The following is a 13,969-nucleotide window of genomic DNA, read 5'->3' on the forward strand; positions in this document are numbered from 1 at the left end:
AGTAACCTCTTGCTTATATTAAGAATAATTCCAGTGGACACGCTTTTTAAAAACTTAGCATGTTTCGTATTCTCTGCGACCGACACTGAAAAAGCTGTGCAGTACAACGTGGTTTCAAACTGACTTTTGACGATCTCAGAGTAACAGGAGCCACTAACGTTGCTCCTGGAGCATGTGCTGAGCTCAGGAGCTCCAAACACAGGTGTCCTGTGTGCGCAAAGGGTTGGGACATCGAGCTAACAAGGCTGTGAAAGAAAAGCTCAGATCAGAAGTATCGATTTCACACAGCGTGAGTCCTGGCCTGCGGCCCTGCTTACAAACGCAAGCTGTTTTCAAGTCCTAATCCAGGGTTTACGCAAGGCCAGCTCCTCATGCTGCTATCTGATGTGATGTCGCTGTCATATCATTATTTTTTGAATGTCTAAATATACACAAACAGCACCATCTCCTGTGCACTCGCGCTATTTCTGACTCACAATGCACTCAATCTACAAGTCTGCTGACAGGGACAAATTTACACATCAAGTCCACCCCGAGCATGTCGCTCTCTCTCTGAGACTCTACCTGTCGTCTGATTCTCAGATTCTTCAAATCGTGGCAAAGAGTCTGCAGATAGTACTGCAAGGCTGGGAAACAGGTGGCTAAATACAGTATACACAGCTGCACCTTGTTAAAAAAAAAAAAACAGCAGTATAATATAAAAGACCCTTAATAAAATGTACATTTATAGGTACATAGCTACATAGGTAGTCATAGGACTCAACAGGACAACAAAATATGACCTCCTGTTTTACCAGGTTAAGAAAAATACAAATATTGTAATATTAACATTGTAGTTTCTCCAGCTTGAGCATACGTGGTCTTAAAAGCATTGGGTTAGACAGCACTGCTGGTGAATGCTTTGAAGACTATTTATGTTAAAAGTTAAAGCTAAGAGAAAGCATCTAGAAATTAAACAAAAAGCACTGAAACATTTTTGTAATTAAACACAATGATATTTGTGGACGTTAATGTTTTAAACTGAATTTTATCAGGAGAAAATCATTTAATCCTCACTTAAAAATAAAAAATAAAATCCACTAACTTCACATTAAGAGAACTGGGATAATTCCAAGAACACTATAAACACCTTTTTCAGGAGGAACCAGAGATATGCTGCTCATGGTGACTGTTGTTATTTAGGTTTGGTAGAGTAAGTAAAATATAAGATCATATATTTTCTGCATTTTTGAGGATTTCTTGGTTCTTGGTTGAATCTACTTTCAGCTGCTCCCTTACAAGCCTTTCACAAGAGGTGACCACAGCTCTGCGTGTTTGATTTTGCAGATTATTTTTAATTTCTGTCTCCTATTTCCCTCATTTACATGATCTAATTTGTATAAAACTTTCTCTTAGCTGAAATTATCCATGAATTCTGTTAGAAGGCTAAATAACAACATTAAATATATTAATTTTTGGGGGGACAACACTTACATGAAACCACTACACTCAACATATCCTGTGCAAGTTTCAGGCATGATGAGATTACGGAGGCTTTGAAGGGAATGGAGAAAAAGCACCGAATGTGGAAGAAAGAAGTGTAAAAGGCAAACAGTGACAGGACCATTTTGGATGTAGATGTTCATATGTTGATAACCTTATCCTGTAGCTGAAGGTTGAAGGTGTGTGTGTGTGCAGGCTGTGGAGTGCATGTGGTACAGTGACTGGAACCAAACACCTCAGAAAAGAGTTACACAATTTTTTAATGATACACATAGAAAACAAAACTACTTGGTAAAAAGTGGTTAAAGACAAATTTGTTGTGTAACACTGATTGTAGTGATTGTTGTAAAAGTAATGACTCGTTGTGTATTTTCAGCATACTGGTCACATGATGTAGACACGGCGCTTCACGCAGCCAGAGCCAGTGACTCTGAATGTGGTCGTATTACTTTGTTACACATTCTGCTGCTGAGGCCCCCCTCCTCCTTCCTTTTGAAGCACATCTCCATAACAGCCATAGCACACAGTTTTCTTTGAGACCCGGTTGGCATGTTGTCCCTTCCCCCCTGTCTTCTGCACCCCACATGTCATGAAAGTCAACCCAACTTTATCAGTCACAGTAATGACCGCAGTGCTGGATGACTCTGTGCTTCTTGGCTCGAGATGAATGTTGGCCTGTCATGTGCCCATCTTTCTAGGACGATGGCTAAAACTGCATACGATATCTTACTTCTTTACCACCAGTAGCCGTCCACTTTAAACTCACGACAACATCAGCGACACACACAAACACCCACTAGGCAGTTAAAAGTGCACAAAAAGAAATAAAACAATCTGAATGTGAATGATTTGCAAAATTTGACAAAAGTCATCAGGTGAAGAGTGAGGAAGAAAATCGGATTTAAAAACATGTCAGAATTGTACTTAAAAAGCAGTTATGTGAGCCTGGATTTTACAAACCAAGCAAGGGCTTGAACAGAGCATTAACCAGAAAAGGACACTGTAAAATCCACAGGTTTCAGATACTCTGGACCACCATATACGATGTAAACAGATCAGCAGCAGACAGAAAAAAATGACAGATGATTATTTTTTTCTTAATTCAATTCATTTTATCGATATAAATATATCACAACAACAGTTGGTAAAGATTCTACAATGACACGGAGAAAACCCAACAATCAAACGACCCCCTATGAGCAAGCACTTGGCGACAGTGGAAAGGAAAAACTCCTTTTAACAGGAAGAAACCTTTAACACAACAAAGCTCAGGGAGGGGCGGTCGTCTGCTACCAGTTGGGATGATGGGAGGAAGACGGGACAAAAGACATGCTGTGGACGAGAGCTGGAGAGTCTTTCTTTGTGAAATGGGTGGCTGGACTTCCATGGCTATGATCCACACTGACCAGCACCCAGTGTTGGGGAGCAACGGAATACATGTACCGCCGTTATGTATTTAAAATACAAAATCTGAGTAACTGTATTCTGTTACAGTTACCGTTTAAAATGGTGGTATTCAGAATACAGTTACTTTGTTGGGAAAAAAAAGTTACTTTTTTGAAATAAATGGATTACACGGCGGCCTTTTCCTGTTTCATATTGTAGCGGGTCATTGTATGTTAGGCTATACCCTATTTTTGGTAATTCCACGTGGGTGGAAACCCAAACAAAACACACATTAAGAGGCTCAAATGCCCGTGTCTTAATCTCCCGTCTCATAATGACATGAAGAAATATTTTTTAAAATTATTTAATATGAAGGCAATAGGCAGAGTGTTACAGGCATTGCCCTAAAGAATGTAGCCTCATGGGCAGTGTAGTCCGTGCTGCCATACCCGTTATGTGAGTGGAAAAGTACGAGCTGTCACCAAGCAGAAACGGGAGCTGGAAGCATGTAAATATAATAATAACCACTGCAGCCAAGAAGAGTGCCTGACGAGCCCAGTTGTAAGTAAGCTATTAAGACTCGACTGTACACCGTGTTCGTGTTTTCCTACGAAACAATAAGTTCCGTTGGAGCAGCCTTTCAACGCCTCTCTCTGTCTCTCGCTAGCAAAGTTGACCCAGACAACGAAGTAAAGCTAGTTTTCTGCACCAACATATTAGCCAGAGGTCCCTTTACTACGGCTCGGAGCCGCGAATAGTTTTCTATACGAGATCGCTGCAAAAAGTGCAGCCTTACCTAATGTCCACCTACTGTTACTCATTTTATATTAAGATTTAAACATCTAGTTGCTATTGGTATGGTGATAAACCTTCAGTAATAGTAATAAATCACACAGCAATAGTACATTCATGTAGTTGTAAAAAAGCATGATAATATATTAAGTAATCCAAAGTATTTAGAATAAGTTACTCTCAATGAGTAACGTAACGGAATACGTTACAGAATACATTTTGGGGGCATGTAATCTGTAATCTGTAGTGGAATACATTTTAAAAGTAACCTTACACAGAGACCTGGACACAGTGTTGCCACTGGTTTTCAGCAGTGTTTTTTCTATTTTCTTTCATGTGACTGAGTCAGCTTTGGTGTCAGTATCCAGGTCTTCATAATACATCATGGTGCCATCTGAGGTGTTTGCTTTACGCCGTAAACAGATACCGTAAACTTTACGGTATCTGTTGTTTGTTTAGCCTCTGCCTTTGGTGAAAGCTAGTTATCAAAGTAAAAAGTGTAGCTCCTGCTTACACATTTGCTGTCATTTATTTATTTATTTTTATAAGCTATCTGGATTTATTCATATTTTCTATACTGTAAATAATGACCAAAAAATACATAAAAAATCAATATCAAGTCCTGGTCTTGCTTTCTCTTGCGTGATGTTGGCTGTAGTGACCACATGACTATGGTTAAATGATTTAGAGAGAACAAATTAGAAGGAAAAAGTGCTGATAAAAAATTATATTTATATTACCTGCCTGTTGAATTTATTTGTTGTCAGGCACATATGCACACAGTGGCATCTAGTGAAAATGCGACCGAGGCTGAAATAGATAAAAGAGCATTAGCATTTTATCAGGATGTGACTTTTTCTCCAGTTCACATTATTATTTCTGATTACTCCGTTTATAATTATCTTTTGAAATTCCATCCTTTCATTTCTTTTTCTTATCCAAAGTTTGGTCATGATGGCGCCAGGTTAAGTGCAATATCCCAGATGTCTCTTTTGCCAGGTCCTTCTAGGGATCCTACGATGCTCCCAAACAAGACAATATATATTTTCTCTTTGCAGAGAGTTGCAAGTTTACTCTGGGTCTCCTCTCAACTGGGTGTGCTTGGGAAACCACTAAGAGAAGGCACACCGGAAGCATGATAATCAAAAGCCTGGACCACCTCAGCTGAGTACTTTTGAAGTGAAGGAGCTACAACTCTCCCATATGGAAAAGATATATATAAATCTTATAAAGTTTGTATCTGTCTTGTGTGAAACTTGTATGAAAAGCATACAAGAGTGAAAACAGATATAAGATCCCTCGAAAAATTATATAATGAAAATTGTCCCACCATTACTGCCAGTTGGGTGGAGTTCTTACGCCAACCAACAGAGTTAAAGATTTTTAGCATCTAGTTCATAACCTTGTTCATTTGTATCTGCTCAGAACTCCAACAGGCCATCACCAATTACGCATTTTAGTTGGAAGTGAAATAAAAGGACGTATTTAGAGAAAATTTTGCTCCTAGAAATCTCTGTGGAGGCTCATCCACTAAGATTTATGCATACTTTAAAACATTTTGATCACTAAAAACAATTTACTTTTTTAAAGCGAGTCCTACTTTCATGAAATATACCCAACCTGCTCCAGTTCCAGATGCCGCATGTTGTTGTAAGTTCTACTTTTAGATATGTATTCAGTGACTGAAGTGACTTTTCCTCTTGTCAAAACCATTAGTAAATCAAGATGAAAGAAAACGAAAAGGCCGCATAAACACATATGTTAATCCTGAACTGTCAAGACTTTGTTTTGTGGGAGTGCATGCATGTGTGTACGCTGGGAGTTCAAGTGTGTGATTAGACCCAGTGAAAGCTCCAAATGAAGATGTATGGTGGCCCAGGGGTGGGCCAGATTCAGAGGTGGATAATGGATTAGTGAAGATCAGTGTTGCTCAGTCTGGCTGTTTCCTGTGAGGAAAAACAGACCAGATTTATCTTCCGTCCTCCAACCCATGGCCACCCAGGCACCACTTAAAGTGAAAAAAAAGGACCTGTGTCTCATGTGTAAATATCTTTAGAAGGGACTTTATCTGTGGAAAAATGGATGTACCATCATGAGTTGACCAGAACAGAAAGAAGAGAAGGAGAGTTTCTGTTTTGATTGCTGGCAGATGTGTTTCTGGCATTTCAGGAGAAGTGAAAAGTGCTAAGATTTAAGTTTTTGCTGCCCCCCCCCCCCTTCTCCCGCTGTTAGTGCTTTTGGAGTTACCTGGCTCCAATTTGGAAATGTGCATAATGGAATTTTATGTGTCAGTTGGTATGTGACACAGGGTTAAAATGTAATCCATTTTTGACTGAAAACGAGTCCATAAACACTTAAATTCCAGCTGTCAGCTGGAATCTGAAGCACACAAACACACAGTACCAGCTACAGGCACAAACAGCTCCATTCCTTTCTGCTGGATGAGCTCCAAGTCTAGGATTGCAATTAGCTGCTTTTCAGCTGTTTTACCAGGAGCTGAGGACCTCCAATAAAGTCTCCACAGGGAACATTTCAGCACCTGAAATCCATCCAAGCAGTACACTTCCACACCTTAGTCTCAGCAACTACACCAGAGCTCTGCAGGAATCTGATCTGGGCCTGGGTGGACATAGCTGGTCTGCTTACTCGTGCAGTTTCACTCTCTATGTGTGCACAGAAAGCTGTTTTATGCATATGTGAACTATAGGGCAACCTTTTCTATTCTTGGCTTATACGTTCCTAAATTAGTACAACTTATTGTGACTCAAATCCAGGCTCCGCAGCAGCGACTCTAGCCTACAGCACATGAGTCACCTGTTCAACCAGATGAGCTATAGCAGCACCATCAGCTGAGAATCTTGGCCAAGGAATGAGCCACCCTGCATGGCTGCCAATGTGGTACAACGAAGGCCAATAAAAAGCTTTTCACTGTAGAAAATCATCCTGATCAGGAGATCTCCCTGCTCTAAATCCAGTTGCAACAAAACGAAGAGCTGCAACGTGTGTGTGTGCACCGTCTACGCGCATCAACTGCAAAAAACACACGTGCAACACACAAAACTGCCCCTCATGTGTTGTACAGACTGGCACAAAGTGCCCATTTGTTCAGTGGTGATCTGTGCAGATTGACATGAATCTGTTCAATATATGATTAATTTCAAAGAACCAAACATCAGTAGTGATGAGAAACCTCCTTCTGCTTATTTGTGTAACATAAACATGATTTTTCTTGCATCCATGTCTCGGTTATGGTTGAATTTTTCTCTCTTTTAATTAGATTTTATCACAAAAACCAAATAACTCTTTTATTCATAAATGTGCTCTAACAGAGGCAAATGCCAAACATTAACCATATATGTGTTGTGAATTGCTTGGAACTGGGATATAGTAAATTTGTTACTATTAGATAAGTTGTGCATTGAGAGTGTATTGAATTAATACCCTAATAATGCGACGTGTCCATCAGAGAATGAAAACAAACCTAAAACTTACCATTTCTGAACAATAGAAACTACGCTGAAATGAGAAAACTGGCTCTGGAAACACACACACACACACACACACACACACACACACACACACACACACACACACACACACACACCCTTCTTTTCAGTGCTGACAGGTGGAGTATTTGTAACAAGTGAACAGGTGCTGCTTTGTGGCTCCGCCAGGAGACAGTGAACTGAGAAATCCAACAACAAACAAGCAGCGGTGTTCTTGTCCTGCTAATTACCGTGAGAGCTCTTTGATTATAACCTTAGTCTGAAGTTTGGTTAAAAAGCTCCTGAGCCCAGGTTTTGCAGATCACATGCAAATTTTTCATTTCCCCCTCCGTGACCTTCCTTTTTCCTCAAACTACTAAACTTCTTCTAATTTCTCAGAGCTGTCTTTCAGAGCCAGCCTTGAACTTTGGTTAAAGGGAAAGTTCAGGGAAAATGGAGATCCGCTGGGACTCAAAGAGGTCACCAGCAGACTTAACAACACAGCCAGTGGCAACTACTGGACATCTCAGCGAGGCTCCCGAGAACTTCTGATGGTAAGAAAGCACCGATCAGGGTGAACCACATCATGTTTGTGGATTCAGTGAAACACTTGACGTAACACTTCTAAAAGTCAATACAATCAGCTGGCAGTAATTTATTTCTGTGTGGCCTCTTCCCACTGCTGGGCATGCCTACATTCTTGTGCAAAGTAGTATAAACACTGTAAATCATATATGGACACAGCTGATGACTATGAGAATAACTTGGCTGACCCCTTTAGTCATAGATGAAGCTTTGGGCAAGCCACCACTGAAAGGCCTGATGAACCATCCTAAAATATTAAGTGACCAAAGAAAGTGTACACACCAACTGAGAGTCCACAAGTAATTTCACTCCCACGAACGAGCTCAGAAGCATAATAATATACAACAATCTGAGGCACAGCTCATTAATTCTGACCCATACACGCAGGACACATGGATGCTGAAACTAATGCATGTGTTCATATCAGTGTAGGTCTGAAACTACAAAGCTTTAAGCTTTATGTGATTACTTTTATTTCACATTAGTTATTTGCACACAAATGCTACGATTGTTTGAGCAGAGAAGAACTTGTCTTTAACCTCCTAGGACCTGGCGTCCACATATGTGGACATCACATTTTGGGTTCTCTAGACCAAAATACTAAATTTTGCTCCACAAGGGCCTGATATCCACCTACGAGGACGTTATACTGCCACTGCTCTATCGAATTTTAAAATGAACGTCCTCATATGTGGATCTCACAGCGCTGTACTGAAAACCTGTTTGTGATTGCTATGATTGCCACAGTGACCTAAACTGGTAACAGATACTATTTTCCTTTACAGTTAAGTTGCAGCTTTTGAAGTGTGTTCATTGCAGCAGTAAGGCATGAGTTTTACTTTGAAGGGTCCTGGTTTGCATCATGTTTCAAGTATTGAGTCAGTGTTTGGAGGCAAATCAGTGTCTTCATGTAAAATATTCCTCCTCCTCAGATACATCGTCCGGACAAATTAAAAAAAAAAGAAAAAGAAAAAAAAGAAAAAGTGCAAAGATCATAAAGAAGAAGAAAAGTCAGAGAAAAAAAGCACAGAAAGACAACAAAGAAATAATGACTAACTTTATAAATAAAAGTATTTGTAGGTAAATTCAGTCCCCACTTGATTAAAAAAACTGATTTATTTATAGATTCATTACATCCTTATTTGGCAGGTTGTAGTGTTTCTAACATTTCACAAGTTTGTGAAATCATTTCTTTGCAAATTTTTAGAAAGGATAAACTTTATACACCACTTGTAGCACAGTCAGCCCAACTTATACATGAGACAGAAGTCTTTTCTAATCTCACTTTTGTAACATTATTCTCTTTTTCCTTTTCCATTTTTAGTCCAAAAACAGATCCCTTGTTGAATATTAGCTTGAAAGATATTCAGAAATCCTTACATTTTTTCCGTTAAGGTTCTCAAGTAACATAAATGAGATCATTGGCACTAGGGGTGCAACGATACACAAAATTCACGGTTTGGTTCGGTACTTTGATGACACCGTTCGATATTTTTTCGATACAAAAAAAATGTTCATGCCTTTTTAATTTGTCATTTATTAAAATTATAAATATATATTTTAACTCAAACGTACATTTTTTAAATTTAATGTTGCTGAAACAACAAAGTAATAAAAATAATAAATCTACCTGATCGAGAAATCACTCATCTTTGGAAAAGAGAGTTTATTACAGAGAAATGTCTCTTTCCAAAATAAAAGCTATACTATACACTTCTTCTGGGCTATATTCTCAGCAGCATATTAAACATATCAGGTCCCCATAAGGAGAATCCTGTGCTAACGGCTGTCTAAATGACTCGGGTGAAGTTTGTAGCATGCTGCTTGTTGTTTTTGTCTGCTTCCACTTGTCTTTGCACTAAGATGATGTCGGAGTAAATGTGCAGTCATATTCGTTGTGTTCCCACTAGTGCTGTCAGCCTTAATCTGAAATGACGTTAACGCCACAACACGGCAAATCTCCGTTAACGAGCTACCGCGGATTGCCCCGTGCGTGGGGCTGGACAGCGTCAACACGTTAACAAGCTAACTGCGCTAACGCACTAGTTCCCACCAATGTAATTGAGCATTGCGTGGCACATCCGACATACTGTTTTACTTTTGTCCATGACGCGCTTACCTTCAGGGTCATACGTCACATGAAGACCAAAATAGTTCCAAAGGCCAGATCTGAATGAGGGTGGGGGAGGTTCAGTTTGCCATGTTGCAAGGAGATTAGCTTCTGTCTCGCTAGCTTGCCCTGCGCTCAGTGAATCTGCGTTCGACTACTCCGCCTAGGCTGCACTGTCGAGCGCAGATCCACTGAGCGCTCAACACAGACAGCATCGTCAGAAGAAAAGTTGATAAAATAAATTAAAAATTTTGTATTGTTCGATATATCGATACGAATATCGTTGCACCCCTAATTGGCACATATTCATTTTGCCAAGCCATCCAATAATAATTGACTTTTTCCTTATTAAAAATTTATTCTGTAGCAACTTTGTTGATATTGTGATTCTTCCAAAATCCTATGTGTCCATGTCCACGCCCACTGGGAATGCTGTTAAACTGGGTTTCCATTTTTTGATAACAGTTCTACAACACCTGATGGAGCTACATGCATCCCATACATCTTTTCAAACCCAGAGTTGTACTCATAATAATACTGTAGTACGACTGCTGTCACACTTCTTCAATCTAAGCACATCTGTATGGTGCCAGCATCATCCATAGGACATAATGTCAATGTGAGACCATACCTGTACTTTCCTTGTTGCAAACTGCCTTGAACCTTATGTAACACATACATTTATACCATGAGAAGCCAACCAACGTTCAGTCAGCGCTATCACCCAACAGTAAGAAGCCTACGTAATAGAACAGTCTGAAAATGCAAATTTATATGAATCTTATGACCTTAAATATTGAGTTTGCATTGCAGATATTTTGACTTGCCACAGTAGGTCTGCCATTGAGTTACCTACTTAAGTAGGTAAGTAGAATAAGCAGAGTCTCACAGATATATCAGTAGGTACATATATAATAGCTAATATTAGCTATTTGATATGATTGCCACATCAATAGTTAATCTACTGATGTCCCTCTCTGGCCACTTACAGTTTGTTCAATCCTATGTGTCCATGTCCACGCCCACTGGGAATGCTGTTAAACTGGGTTTCCATTTTTTGATAACAGTTCTACAACACCTGATGGAGCTACATGCATCCCATACATCTTTTCAAACCCAGAGTTGTACTCATAATAATACTGTAGTACGACTGCTGTCACACTTCTTCAATCTAAGCACATCTGTATGGTGCCAGCATCATCCATAGGACATAATGTCAATGTGAGACCATACCTGTACTTTCCTTGTTGCAAACTGCCTTGAACCTTATGTAACACATACATTTATACCATGAGAAGCCAACCAACGTTCAGTCAGCGCTATCACCCAACAGTAAGAAGCCTACGTAATAGAACAGTCTGAAAATGCAAATTTATATGAATCTTATGACCTTAAATATTGAGTTTGCATTGCAGATATTTTGACTTGCCACAGTAGGTCTGCCATTGAGTTACCTACTTAAGTAGGTAAGTAGAATAAGCAGAGTCTCACAGATATATCAGTAGGTACATATATAATAGCTAATATTAGCTATTTGATATGATTGCCACATCAATAGTTAATCTACTGATGTCCCTCTCTGGCCACTTACAGTTTGTTCAATCCTATGTGTCCATGTCCACGCCCACTGGGAATGCTGTTAAACTGGGTTTCCATTTTTTGATAACAGTTCTACAACACCTGGATCACAACCTACTTCAGTTAACTCCGGTGTACCCCAAGGCTCTGTCCTGGGGCCCTTGCTTTTTCATTATTTATCTCCTACTTCTAGGTAATATATTCAGGAAATATAACATTCAATTTCACCATTACGTAGATGACACCCAGCTCTATTTCTCTTCTGAACCCACAGCTACTCTCCCATTAACATCCATTTCTGATCGTTTAAGTAAAATCAAAGTTTGTTTTACTCATAACTTTCATAAAACAGCCAAACGCTTTTCATTATTTATTATTAACTCTGTTGTCACACCTTCTCCTCAGGTTAATAGTTTTGGTGCCATCCTCGACAGTACCCTCTCCTTCACCACTATCACTCTGCTTATTTTCATCTTCGCAATATTAGTCGCCTTCATCCTTCAATTACTCCAAACAGTACCGCCATACTTGTCAATGCTCTTGTCACATCTCGTTGATGTTATTATAATTCTTTTCTGTACAGCCTTCCTCATAAATCTCTCCATAAACTGCTGTTACTTCAGAATTCAGCTGCTCGTATTATATCCAGAACCAGAAGACCTGTGGTTAAACAACTCCATGTTATCCGTATTCATCTGATCTTCTCCATACATACTTACCCTCTCGTACACTCTGCTCCTCTTCAGCGTCTCTTTTGTCTGTTCCATCTGCTCACCTGACTATTATGGGACTAAGAGTCTTTAGTTGTTCTGGCCCAAGACTGGAAGGATTTCCACCAGATCTCCGGACCACGAACTCTCTTTCTACTTTAAATTTTGTCTTTAAAAACCCATCTGTTCACAACAGCATACCCTTCATTATTACTTGTCTTACTCTATTGTTAGGTTGGTTGGTTTTATAGTTGTGATTTTATTTATTTATTTATTTGTTTTTATTTTGCTGTACTAATGTAATGTGAGCTTGAGGGTCTTTAAAAGCACCTATTATTATTACTACTGCTGGGATTTATGACAGCTGATTCAATTTTTAAAAATTAAGGAGACAGGATCAAAGAGACAGGAGAAGCAGTCTTATACCTTGTTATGAGTGTTGGGGTTGCTGTAATTTGTCCACCAGAGGCCGCTGTGCAATTTCCCACGTGGCAACACGATGACCAGCTGATCCGAGCAATGCTAGAAAGTGTGTAAATGAGTAATTTACAAGTTCTTTGTGACAAAAACAAAACACTTACACGTCCTTAAAATGTCTGTCTGGCTCTACTAGTGAGCCATCACAGTGAACCACTATTCACACAAGCAGGACCTTCCTGTTTCCATGAGGGAATGCAGACATTGTTGCTCTTTGCTCTTTGATCTAGAGCTCCAATGCTAAAGCTTGAGAATGATTTTATAAAACTTTTTGTTTTCTGTGAGCATTAACATAATAAAACTGTCTTTCCTCCTCACACTGATGCAGACCGTTTGAGCACCACACAACATCAGAGGACCATTGCCATTAAGTTGACAACTGCGACCGTAGCTGGTCGGATGCTCCCAAACACACCCTCACATTGATCACCGTCAGTGAGCTCAGACGGCTCAGGGGTGTAGCAGAACCTGCTGTCTGCTGTTTGCTTAGACTTAAAAGCTGCTAAAAGCTGGGATCAATCGGGCGGGAGAATCAATCAGGCTCATCCATGTTTATACGACTCAGGGGGATTACCTCACTGTTACTGGAATGGCCTCACAAGAATGGCTGCCCATTAGAACAGTGGGACTAAACACTGCCCTGCTGTTTACATAAAACGTAATGTTGGCCCGGCCTTGACTCTGTGTGCCAGAGACAATTAGAACTCTATACAGCCTGTAATCCACAGCCGGGCGCAAGCTAATCAAATTCAGACATAGCTGGGCCCCTGAAAACAATGAGGGATGAGATTACGATGAATGTGTGTGAAGATAGAAAATTAATAAGCTTAATACAAAACACGTGCTAGGGTGACCAAGAGTCAGAGAGCACAGGTTCAGATGGACGATTTTAAACTGTTCTACATTTTGGCACTTTGAGCTGGCTGACAAATGTAATTTGAATTGAAATGGTGCAGGTAAGGAACAGGTAGATCATACCGTGTGCCAGAAAATATACAATTTAATGTATTTATAATAATGCACATGTCTGTGTCTTTTTTAGGTGTCCTTTCATGAGAGTTTAAAACAAAATCTACTAGGATCTAATTGCCAGTTGATCATAAAACACTACTACTGCTACTGGAGCAAGAAAGGAAGGGATGCTTTCATGGAGGAAAAATTAGTTTGTGAAAGATGAAACGAAGTTTGAGGGGAAGTTTAAATACTTGCATACTTCCAGTGCTTTTGAGTGCATGAGAACCTACAAGTACCCAGATGCTGTAACAGTCAAAAAAATCAAAAAATCTTAGCTATATAGAAGAAAGCAAGAGCCTATCAAACAACTATCAGCCACTAGGCATGATAATCATGATTAAACCTAATGA

Source organism: Diplotaxodon limnothrissa, linkage group LG12, assembly GCF_057381915.1.
Source record: "Diplotaxodon limnothrissa isolate DT_005_m linkage group LG12, D_limnothrissa_male_GT1.1, whole genome shotgun sequence".
NCBI lineage: Eukaryota > Metazoa > Chordata > Actinopteri > Cichliformes > Cichlidae > Diplotaxodon > Diplotaxodon limnothrissa.